Genomic DNA, 10,723 nt, shown 5'->3' on the forward strand with positions numbered 1-10,723 from the left:
GTGAGCAGCTTTCCTGTGCTGCCCCGTTTCACTGTATTTAACATCAAAGTGAAGTATGAACAATTGAGGCAATTTTTCATCCGACCAAGGTCAATCATTGTTCTTTCTCTGTGAATGCAGATCCGGCTGAGAAGAATTCAGAGGAGCCATATTTCATTGGCAAGTCAATTTTAGCAAGCCACCTTTTAACAACCTTTGGGCATATTTTTTTTTTCTTATTGTTGTTTTTAGTGTGTTTTTTATTTGTAACTGGGCTTTATAGTGTAACTGTAATTACTTGACATTTTCAGGTTCATTTATTACAGCTGTGGTTTAATTGTTTTCTTTTTCATGCAAGGTGTGACGAGACTGCTTTGAATAAAACATGTAACTTGCTGCATATAAAAGCAGACCGATACGTGAAAGACAGATTGCTACTGCACACGGTAAAGTGTCAAAGTTGAATTTGGGGTTAAATTCTGTACAGGAAAGCTATAATATAGTGTGCTTAAACGCAGCACTTCCTGAAATCTTGCATTTGCCAAATCTAGCCATGGCAACTCCATTCGGTTTGTGCCATGGAACAAACGGTTCCTGAACCAAAGAAGATGGAAGTAAAAAGGAGGGACGTCTTACAACTACGCACAGCAGGATGCCTAAAGGAATCATTAATACGGCTAAAGTGGCTTAAAAAAAACATTTATATGACTTCCAGAGGAACTTTGATGTGTGTATTGACCACAAACGAACCGGCAGCTTTCAGAGTACACAGTGTGACTCATTATTTGTCACAATGGGAGACCAAATGGTGCTTGAATCAAAGAAAACATCAGGGGATGCGGTGAAGAAGAAAAAAACCCAACATGACTGGTAACGGAAAAACTGTGAGGTGATTAACTGCTAAACAACAAATATTATAAATCATAATATCATAATGATGTTTTGGGTGTATTTTTTAACATTTATTGTTAGATTATTTTACATTGCCAGAACACCTCACAATCAGAGTTCTTATAATTTTCAAGCTTTCCCGATGCTCCAGTGTGGAGTTTCTTGTTCCATTAATTAGACTTAATCTCCATTTTGATTTGCCAAAGGTGCAGAAAGCAATTTCTGTGAAATCTAACACTTAAGCAGAATTATTATTAGGAACAGGAAGAGGTTATTCCGCTGCAAGCTTTTAAGCCGAAGTAATCAGTTGGCAGAAAATTCATCCGCGACGATTTTGACAGAGAACAAGTGAAAAATTTCAAGACATCAACTTTTTTTTCTTAATTTTCTGACATTTTAAGAGCAAACAATTAGCCGAAAAACTAGTATACACAATTTTTCACTGATGTTGCCAACATTTCTCCCTCTCTTTTTCTAGGCTTCCTTTTTCTCTAATTTCTGTAGGAAAAAAGTAGAAGAAAAAAACCGACAGTATTCGCCATGTGGAGTCAGTCTTCTATTTTCATCAGTCAGATACCCTCATATTTTTGTCCACATCTTTTTGAAATTGATGAAATTAAATACATGTTTGCCACTTTGTTAATTATGTTTCTATACTAAACATGATTTTTAGAACACACTTGATTCTGTAGAGGTTTAGCGAAATGTTAGGAAGGCTACATTAGTCACCTCCCGCTGCGTCTCCAGGTTGTGCTGATATTTTCTCTCCTCTTTCCATCTGGTCAAGTTAAGATTTTACACTCAGAAATTCTTTTTGATAATTCATTCTGTCTTAGTTCACATCCCTCTCAGACTCCTCATTCTCTGTGCATGTCAGACACCCGGCTCTATATAATACATAACAGTCGTTGGCGTCATAATCCAGCACTTTCTTTATTGTTGTATGGCGACCACATAAAAGCACATCATTGACACAGCAGCTTTATTAAAAGAGACATAAGGCACAATCAGCAGCATGTTTCATCCAGGTCTGATTTACAGACAGCAGTGTCGTCAAAGGCTGATTCATATGACTGTGATCGCGTTTTTGTTTTTTGCTTGAGGCATTTTTCTTTCGTTAAACCACATAGCGTATATGCAACTTATTTTTTTGCATTTCTTTTTTAAAGAGTAATCATGTTAGTGTGCGCACATTCTGGTTTTTTGTCTTTGTTTCTGGAGACCACCCAGCGTGTTTATAGGAATAGGCTTGTGAGTGAGCTTGTTGTACGTATAAAATCATGTGAGTTCTTCAGAGGGGTGACTTATTTCAGCTAATGCTGCTCACACATAAGTCAGTGTTGTTGAATAATTTAGGAGCACGTTTCACAACGGCGACATATATCTGGAAATGGAGCTTTATAGAAACCACTTAGTGTGAAAAGAGCACGTTGAATATAGAGTAATAAAGCATTGTGTCAGTTACAAGGATTTGTGTGTGTGTGTGTGTGTGTGTGTGTGTGTGTGTGTGTGTGTGTGTGTGTGTGTGTGTGTGTGTGTGTGTGTGTGTGTGTGTGTGTGTGTGTGTGTGCTTCTTTCCAGTTCATTCATTGAGACTTCACATCACAGTGTGTGTGTGTGTGTGTGTGTGTGTGTGTGTGTGTGTGTGTGTGTGTACTTTAGTGTATATGTGTGTGTATGGCATTTTAATAACATGGTTTACCAAATAACACCTGAATTTATCCTGTGCTTTCTTCTCTGTTTGTTTTCTGCCCAGGTCCAGACATGAAGGAGGCACGCAAGCACATTTACACACTGAACACACACACACACACACACACACACACACACACACGCATTCAGTTCAACAGCACCTACAGTCTGTCTGCGGTCTACCACCACCCCACCACACACACACACGGCTGTTACGGTAAGAATCAGAGACCACCGAGTCAGGAGGATAATAACGGCATAAATGTGAGAAAACAAGCTCATTATCCACTGCTGTTTTCTTCCTCCAGTCATTATAGACAAATTGACAGCTTCTATCCCTAAATGTTTAAACTTTGGTTGCTTTTTTAAAAAAAAAAAGTAATTCACCTCGATAACAACACAAGATTTTTTTCTTCTATTTAAAATGTTAAGGGAAGATTTTGTTTTTAAATTGAAATTAATCCTGAATGGTTTTACTTTTGAAGTACTCGTGTGTCTTCTGTCATTTGTAACGTGTCCAAGTGTGCACGCTCTCTTTTTTTTTCTGTTACCATCTTTCACTCCACAAGTTTAACAGCCGTACCACATATCCCACAACCCCCTCATATCCAGCCTTCCTAACCCGCCCAGTGCCCCTCCCAGGCTTCCCAGCATCCTGCTTTGCACACCCTCCAAAAAAACCATGCGTGCTGAAATTACAGTGTGTGCAGCGGCATTGTGGGAAGCCCTTCCCTCCCACTCACTCACTGGATTTGCCATCCTTATCTTCTCCTCGCTCTGCTACTGTTTTGGATAGATTTAGGCAAGGTTTGTTTTCATTTTCGTGAAACTGTTAAACGGTGATAATTTGCAACTAAACTGACGACAGTTCAGAGGAAGGTTAACAAGGTCTGGGCACAGTTCTAAACAAGATTTGCCTCTTTGTTTTGATTAATTTTTTGCATTTGTTGGCCTTGAATAATTACAGTTAGGATGATTTGTCTGATCTGTTTTGATGTCTGAAGTGAAATACTGTGTTTGTGTGATTTCTAACATTTTATAAATACAACTCATTACGACTAATTAGTTAACCTTTATCTTCTGCTCAGTATTTTGAGTTATCACATTGAAACTTGTAAAAAAAAAAAAAGTGCAACAGTACATAGAAAGTAGAAAACAAACTATTTCAGCGCTGGATTCATAGATTTAAATGTACCCATGCAGATAAAGGTAGTCATTATGCGCAGTGGTTGCGAGAAAAGAGAAAATAGCGCCAGCTACAAAGCCTCCGACTCAATTTAACAGCAAAAAAAGGCATCTGATTTGGTGATAGAAAGTACAGTCTTGCTTTTAATGAAGCGACTTAAATGAGAAAGAAGCAGCACAGAGCTCTTGGCTTCTAGCTTCAGGTTAACTGACGGCACCGCCCTCGCAGCGACCGTGTTGCTAACCAGCTGTAATGATACACTCCATCAGTTCGGCTTTGCCTGCGCGGGGCTATTGGTTAGCAGTCGGCCGAGGTGCAGCCTGTGTGTGTGTGTGTGTGTGTGTGTGTGTGTGTGTGTGTGTGTGTGTGTGTGTGTGTGTGTGTGTGTGTGTGTGTGTGTGTGTGTGTGTGTGTGTGTGTGTGTGTATGTCTATGTGTGCGAGTGTGTGCGGCAGCTATTAAAGCACTTGAGAGTCAGAGAGGAAGGGACTCCGCAAATGGATGTGTCTATTGATGTTCCCATTTAGCAGCACACTGTAAACGATAGGGCAATGATTGTGTTTAAGACGGAAGGAGGTGGAGGAGTGGAGAGCAGTTTGGCTGGGCGATGATAATGACAAGGAAGGTTATTATTTGGTGCCCCATGGAGTCTCTCTCTGCGCTTTGTGTCTGTGTGTGTGTGTGACGGAGAGAGAGAGAGTGGAGAGAGCCACTCTACCTCCACACCTCTCGCTCCTCTTGCCCATTGGCTATTATACACTTCTCGCTTTTTCTCTCCCGTCCACTCTTCATGGCATTACTTGCTGCTGCTAGTCTCCATCCAATTGTGGCTTTTTTCTTTTCTCCACATCCGCCTCTATTTCTGTTTTCTCAATGGCCTTCTCCATTTTTTTTAAATGCATAGTGGAGATGTCTTTTGTTACGGTAAATAAAATGGCAGAAAAAGGCAGAATAATGCAGAAGAGGCAGCAAAGTAGTTTCTTGTTATAAATTTTTAGGATAGCAGGTTGCACTTGAAATATTAATGTACTCACCAGTAGTTTTTTTTTTGTACCCAGCTGTGTGTGTGTGTGTGTGTGTGTGTGTGTGTGTGTGTGTGTGTGTGTGTGTGTGTGTGTGTGTGTGTGTGTGTGTGTGTGTGTGTGTGTGTGTGTGTGTGTGTGTGTGTGAGTGTGAGTGTGCTGTCAGTTCCAATCATTGTGTGTGTGATGAATATGAATATAGTCAGCCTGCCTGCAGGTTTGGCAGGAGACCACCTCCAGCTGGACTCAGACCCCTACTCAACTGTGTCTGTGTGTGTTTTGTGAGCGTGGTTGTATAAGTCAGCTTGTATCTGTCAGTGCTGTGACAACCTCAGGAGGAAGTATTTCAAAAAATATATACAACTTGACACGCAAATCGCTGAAATCACATAGAAGGGTGCATCAAGTTTAAGCAGCAATAGGATTTTAACTTTATGGTCTTCTTATTTTAACATCAAAAATAACTTCTGCTGCTAGAAACATGTTAAATTAGATTGAAGTGCATGTTATAATTAGGTATTAATAGTTTTTATAAGAGCATGTCCATATTTCAGCCTACCTTCCGCCACTTTGTTTGTCACAATTACTTTAATCAACCCAATTCTTTCCAGTCGAGCCTGTCAGGGCTTGTGTGTGTGCTTCCCTGTTGATGGCACATTGTTTGTCAGAAGATTAATGCTGTTGAAATTATTTGCAAATCTCTTGTCAGCGTTGTAAAAATCAATCTGTCATTCTCCGTGTGTGCATGTGTCTCTAATCGCAGGGCAGCATATAAAGAGGGAGACGCCATTCCAGCTGTGAGGAGACGGAAGAAGTCAACATGTACACCACACACACACACACACACACACACACACACACACACACACACACACACACACACACACACACACACACACACACACACACACACACACACACACGTGCACTCTCAAAATGCACACAGAGCCGGAGGCGCACGAGCAGGTGAGCATTAAGTTAGGCAGCTAAACAGATCACGTCGCGGTATGATATCTGCAGACAGGCAGACAGAGGAGGCTGGTCTGTACCTGCAGGCAGAGAGCAACAACTCCCAGCACCCTCGCCAGGAATTTCCTCCCCCTCCTGAGAAAGAGCGAGACGTAGAGGGGGAGGAAGAGTGACGGCGAGAGGCAGGCGTATACTGGGGTTTCCACTATTTTATGTTTGAAGTAGTTTTAGCTAGTTTGAGCCCCAAACACACACTAAATTGCTTCAGTGTCACAACATATTTTAACAGCTGAATGCACCTCTTAAACAGTTTTTATCACTAAAATAGAGTTAAAAATTTACCCAGAATTCTTGTATGAGAAGTTTCTTCCATATGAAATGCATGACAGCTTATTTTTTTAAAGAATTTTAAATGTACCCGACATTCACTGATATTAAAAGCCACTAATACCCATCATCAGTGTTTTGGCATCTATATGTAGCCCGTTGAAGCAAATGTAATAATTAAAAAGAGATAGCTTTTGTAATTATCTTTAGATATGTCTATTTTTCCACATTTCATTTTCAAAACTAATTTGTGATTTAAAAAAACATTGTCCTCCTTGATGTTTTTTTTCTTTTCATCTGTTTTTTCCCAAGCAAAAGCTCTCCTTTGCATGCCTAAATTTAGCCTTATTATGACATAATAAAAACAAAATAAATAACCTTTATTTAAGACGTGAGGAGGAGAAAGGCAGAGTGGGGAAAAAAGGCACAAATCCTGTATAGACAAAAAAAACCTGTCCCAAAATGCTCCCTCTTAGGTTTGGCCACATTTTGCATGAACGTTCTTCCCTAACCTCAGATGATGAATAGATGTCCTTTGACACAAAAATGAAGAGAGGAGCGCATTCACACACTACTGTGATCTCTCATACTGATGGCACTTTTGTTATTTTAGAGAAATTCAATCACCTCATGCATGATTTGTCATTCTGATATTACTTGTCTGCTTTGACAGGGTCCGCGGTTCTGAATGTGAAACGCCGACAGTATCTGTTACACAAACTTGTTCCACCATTTCCTATTGTCAGTGCTCCTTAAAGCAATTTTGTAACTGCACCTCATTTCACACATCTGCTCGGCAAATGTGTCCTTAATCTGTGGCATCCTGTATCACATTTACAGTAATTCCCCATTGGGAGATGCCCTTTACAGTTTCGGTGTCTCACTGTTAGCCACTGTGCAGCTTCACCGAGCATACTGTGGGTTATGTTGGTGCGGAAGAGACCCTCAACAGCAGTCATTAAATAAGACATAAGTTCATTTCTAGTGCACAAGTTTTTCCAACAATTCATCGCCATGTAAGCCACAAACTGCCTTATTCGCTCTCTAATCTGCCATCGTCCTCATTAAGCAGATCATCCTTGTTCTGTGATCAGCATTATTTCCCAGCTAAGGTTTTTGTGATCTTTTTCAAAGCTCTTCATATTTAGCCTGGGAAGAAAAAAAAAAAAAAAACGCCTCGTGGAATTTTTACAAGTCTCAAGCCCTCCCCACCACATCCACTTATCTAAAAATGATTCAGTGGTTAAATGTCATAGCTGTCCGTGCCATTAAGGCCAGCATGTTTGAAGGAAGGACACCCTTGCCCGCCCTCCCCCTCCTCCCCCCTCTGTCTCTTCTTATTCCTCTCTCTCCTTCCTGTCTCCCCTCAGCTTCCTCATCCTCCAACACTCACCCACCCCACCACCCCGCCTCCCTACCTCACACGGCCCAGACTGGTTTGAGGGCTGATGTGCAGACCTTGTCATTCAGATTAGGGTCACATTGTCAGCTCAGGGCTCTTCTCTCTCTAGTTGCGTGTCCCGGATCTTTCTTCCTACTGTCACCCTCATCCTGCGGCCAGAGAAGACCTTATAAATCTACATTCCTTCTCATCCACTTCTGTCAATTCCAACACTGTCACTCAAATCACTGCTGGGGAGAGTGAAGAGAGACCGAGTTAGCGCCGTCCCTTGGAGCAAGGACTGTGCTTTTTGGTCCAGGCTCGGGTGATGTGTCATCGGCGAGCAAACTGTTTTCTGATTTTTATTATCGCAAGAGCCGCTGCTACTGTGTCATGTCATCGTTTGTATCTCAGTTAATGCATTCTTCTGAAACGCTTGTAATTCTTGGAACAAAAAGAACACACATTCATATCTGTATCTATAAATAGCTCTTGTTCTCTTAAAGACAGAGAAGCGGCAGATTCTCCTTCAAAATCCTGCACAAATGTTAACACGCATTGTGTTGCTGCTTAATAGTAAAGAGAGTCATGCTGTTATTTTTGACTATGTTTTCTACGCTAAAGGAGTATTTGGCAAGGGATGAGATATCAACCACATCGTCTTAGTCACACCGTATCCTGCCATGGAAAAGTGTCCAAACACCATATTTATCATCCGACCACATCTTGACTCACTGCCACAGTTGCTGTCACGTCACATCTAATTGCTGCAGCAGCTTTGTGGCATTTGATTTTTGTGTTTGTCACACACGCTGCACTTTTTCTTTTTTCTCAAGAAGAGCAATGATTCAGCACTGCGTAATAAGACCTTTCATACAAGATGGTGGACTGTTTCTTTACTGGTATTTGTGCAAGAGGAAGACAGAAAAACAGCCCAGTCTAGCCACCATGCCACATCATAACGAAACAACAGACGCTATTGATCAGGGTGAGTCGACAGTTTCATACCCATTGTCTTCCTCATCCTCCACCTTGTATGAAGCCATTGAGGCATGCTGGTGTCTCTCAAGAGGCTGTGCCGCTGCGCTTCAATACAGCATACGACAACTGGCTGCTGCAGCCTCCACCCAGGTGCTGTTTACTCAAAACCCACTATGAGTCAGGAGTTTCAAGTTGACTTCCCCCATCTAACTGCTGCTTGCAATGAAATAAAATGCGCTCCCTAAAACTGACACTTCCTTTGGTATAATAATCATCGTGTGTCTTAGAAGGTAATAGTGCAAACAGCACTTCATTGCATTGCAAAGATTTAAGTAGCAGTGAGCAAAGTCAGATCTGCTTTTTTTTTATATAGTCGCTGTGGTGAAAGAAATGACAGGAGGAAGGAACTCGCTGAATGGAAAAAAAACATTGATGGGTTTTGATAAAAATTTTACTGCTAGCAGTTTAGTATTTCTCTAATCCATTTGACATGTTTTAGCATGCTTGATCCCTGAAATGGCTCCTATTTTGTGTCTTTTCTAAGGTACATAATGTGAACAGGTACCACAAGATCCAAGGAATGTGGGAGAAAGCAGGTTTTTGATGACCGAACCTCAAGAAATGTTCGGTTCTTCTTCAAAGCTCATTATGTTTTATTATTTAAATGCTGTAAATTTCAGGAGTCAGCACAAATAATGTAAATGGATATTCAATTTAGGTTTTTGTAGTTGTCTAATAAAGCCTAATTAGAAGAGAGGATATCATCAAAGTTTAGTAAAACACTCATGACCTTTTCGGTGTCCTTCGTGAGAATGAAAGAGAGATTTAGTGAGAGAGTGTGAGAGTTAGAAGCCTCTCTGCCCACAGAGAAGACAAGCTCCCTCTGCATCTCTAAGCAGACTGTCATCCCTGGTCACCATCAGGTCTGTGTTTGCCCCAGTGAACATTCAACGCTGTCGGTGAGTTTGAGCTAAATTGAAAAAACCATCGACCGTTGACTGTACCCTGTGGCCAGCCTTTGTCACTCGGTGTTTAAAAAAAAGAAGAAAAAAACAAGTCAAAAACATGCGGAAACCTGCACACAGGCACGGCCGATGACTCCTTCAGAAAAAATCGCACGAGGAGCACTGCGTCCCTTCTGCATAAATACGCAAAATACTTCGAGCTTCGAAACAACAGCAAAGGTCACAATCAACATTCATTGCTGTCGGTGGGTTTAACTGTGTGGAAGAGCTCACTGAACGATGAATGCAACTGTGTCCCAGATTTCATCCAACCGTCACAAGGAATAGTGTCACGATATGCTGATGATGGTATTATTTATTTCACCGCCTGTCTCTCTCTCTCTCTCGCATTCCCTCAACAACAGCCGCACATGTACATTGTGAACTCACAGGCAGTTCAGATTGAATCTCAATCACACTTGGTTGCGGTAGAGGGCTCTGAGTTTGCTATAGGAGCAAAGGAAGAATGAGAAAATGCAATGAGACACTCCCAGTTTGTGTGTAGTGTTTTATAAATGATTTAGTTGTTGTAAATATCACATTAAAAAAGTACACATGAATGTGCTGGATATGAACGCTAAAGATTAACATAGAAGTGATCTTTTGGCAATAAAAATGACTTGTGCAGTAAAACATCATTTTATCAGCCAGATTTATTTCAAATGGTTCATGTGTTATATTTGAAGAAGTTGTAATATGTGAAATATATTTTGTACCTGCTTATTATTCTTTGCAACAAACCATTAAAGAACCACAAGGTTATGTAACTGCACTGTGTATTCATGACTGTTGTAATACTGTATATTCTTTCTTTGCTGTATTTTATCAAATAAATTATCACCATCACAGTCCTGGATGTCTTTCTTGTTAGTTTTTTTTACTTTGGTTAGAGGATGTGAAAGTGATGAGGTTCGATGTATATCAGTTAAAGCCCCCTTTTAAGCAGTCCTGAAAGTAAAACCTATCTACAGTAGATTAATATTACCGATCAAAGCATGGCACCACTGATGTAATTCATATTTAATTGTAGTTAACATTTAGTGTTGCTGTTAAGTCATTTACTACTTTTTTAACAGCTCTTTGGCTTGCACTTTTGAATCATACAATAAGAAACACCATTGATATTAATATTACATGTTTTATAATTTCATCTGCTATTTAAAAATATAATTTACAATGGCAATGTTTTAACTTTTGCTTAGTGGGGGATAAATATACTATCAATTATCACATTTAAATTATGTACTGCAAGTGGTGCAGTACATATCGCTATATGCTACATATAGCAACA

The 10,723-nt window shown here is 40.4% G+C and overlaps 1 long non-coding RNA gene across 1 annotated transcript in view; it reads left to right on the top strand.

Moving 5' to 3' along the window:
* Positions 1-10,283, top strand: part of LOC127533701 (uncharacterized) — a 31,379-nt gene extending 21,096 nt beyond the window's left edge. Inside the window, exon 3 of the long non-coding RNA XR_007941458.1 lies at positions 2,627-10,283. This is a non-coding gene — a long non-coding RNA (uncharacterized LOC127533701). The remainder of the gene's footprint in view (positions 1-2,626) is intronic.
* Positions 10,284-10,723: the final 440 nt, after the last annotated feature.

This window comes from Acanthochromis polyacanthus, chromosome 4 (genome assembly GCF_021347895.1).
Source record: "Acanthochromis polyacanthus isolate Apoly-LR-REF ecotype Palm Island chromosome 4, KAUST_Apoly_ChrSc, whole genome shotgun sequence".
NCBI lineage: Eukaryota > Metazoa > Chordata > Actinopteri > Pomacentridae > Acanthochromis > Acanthochromis polyacanthus.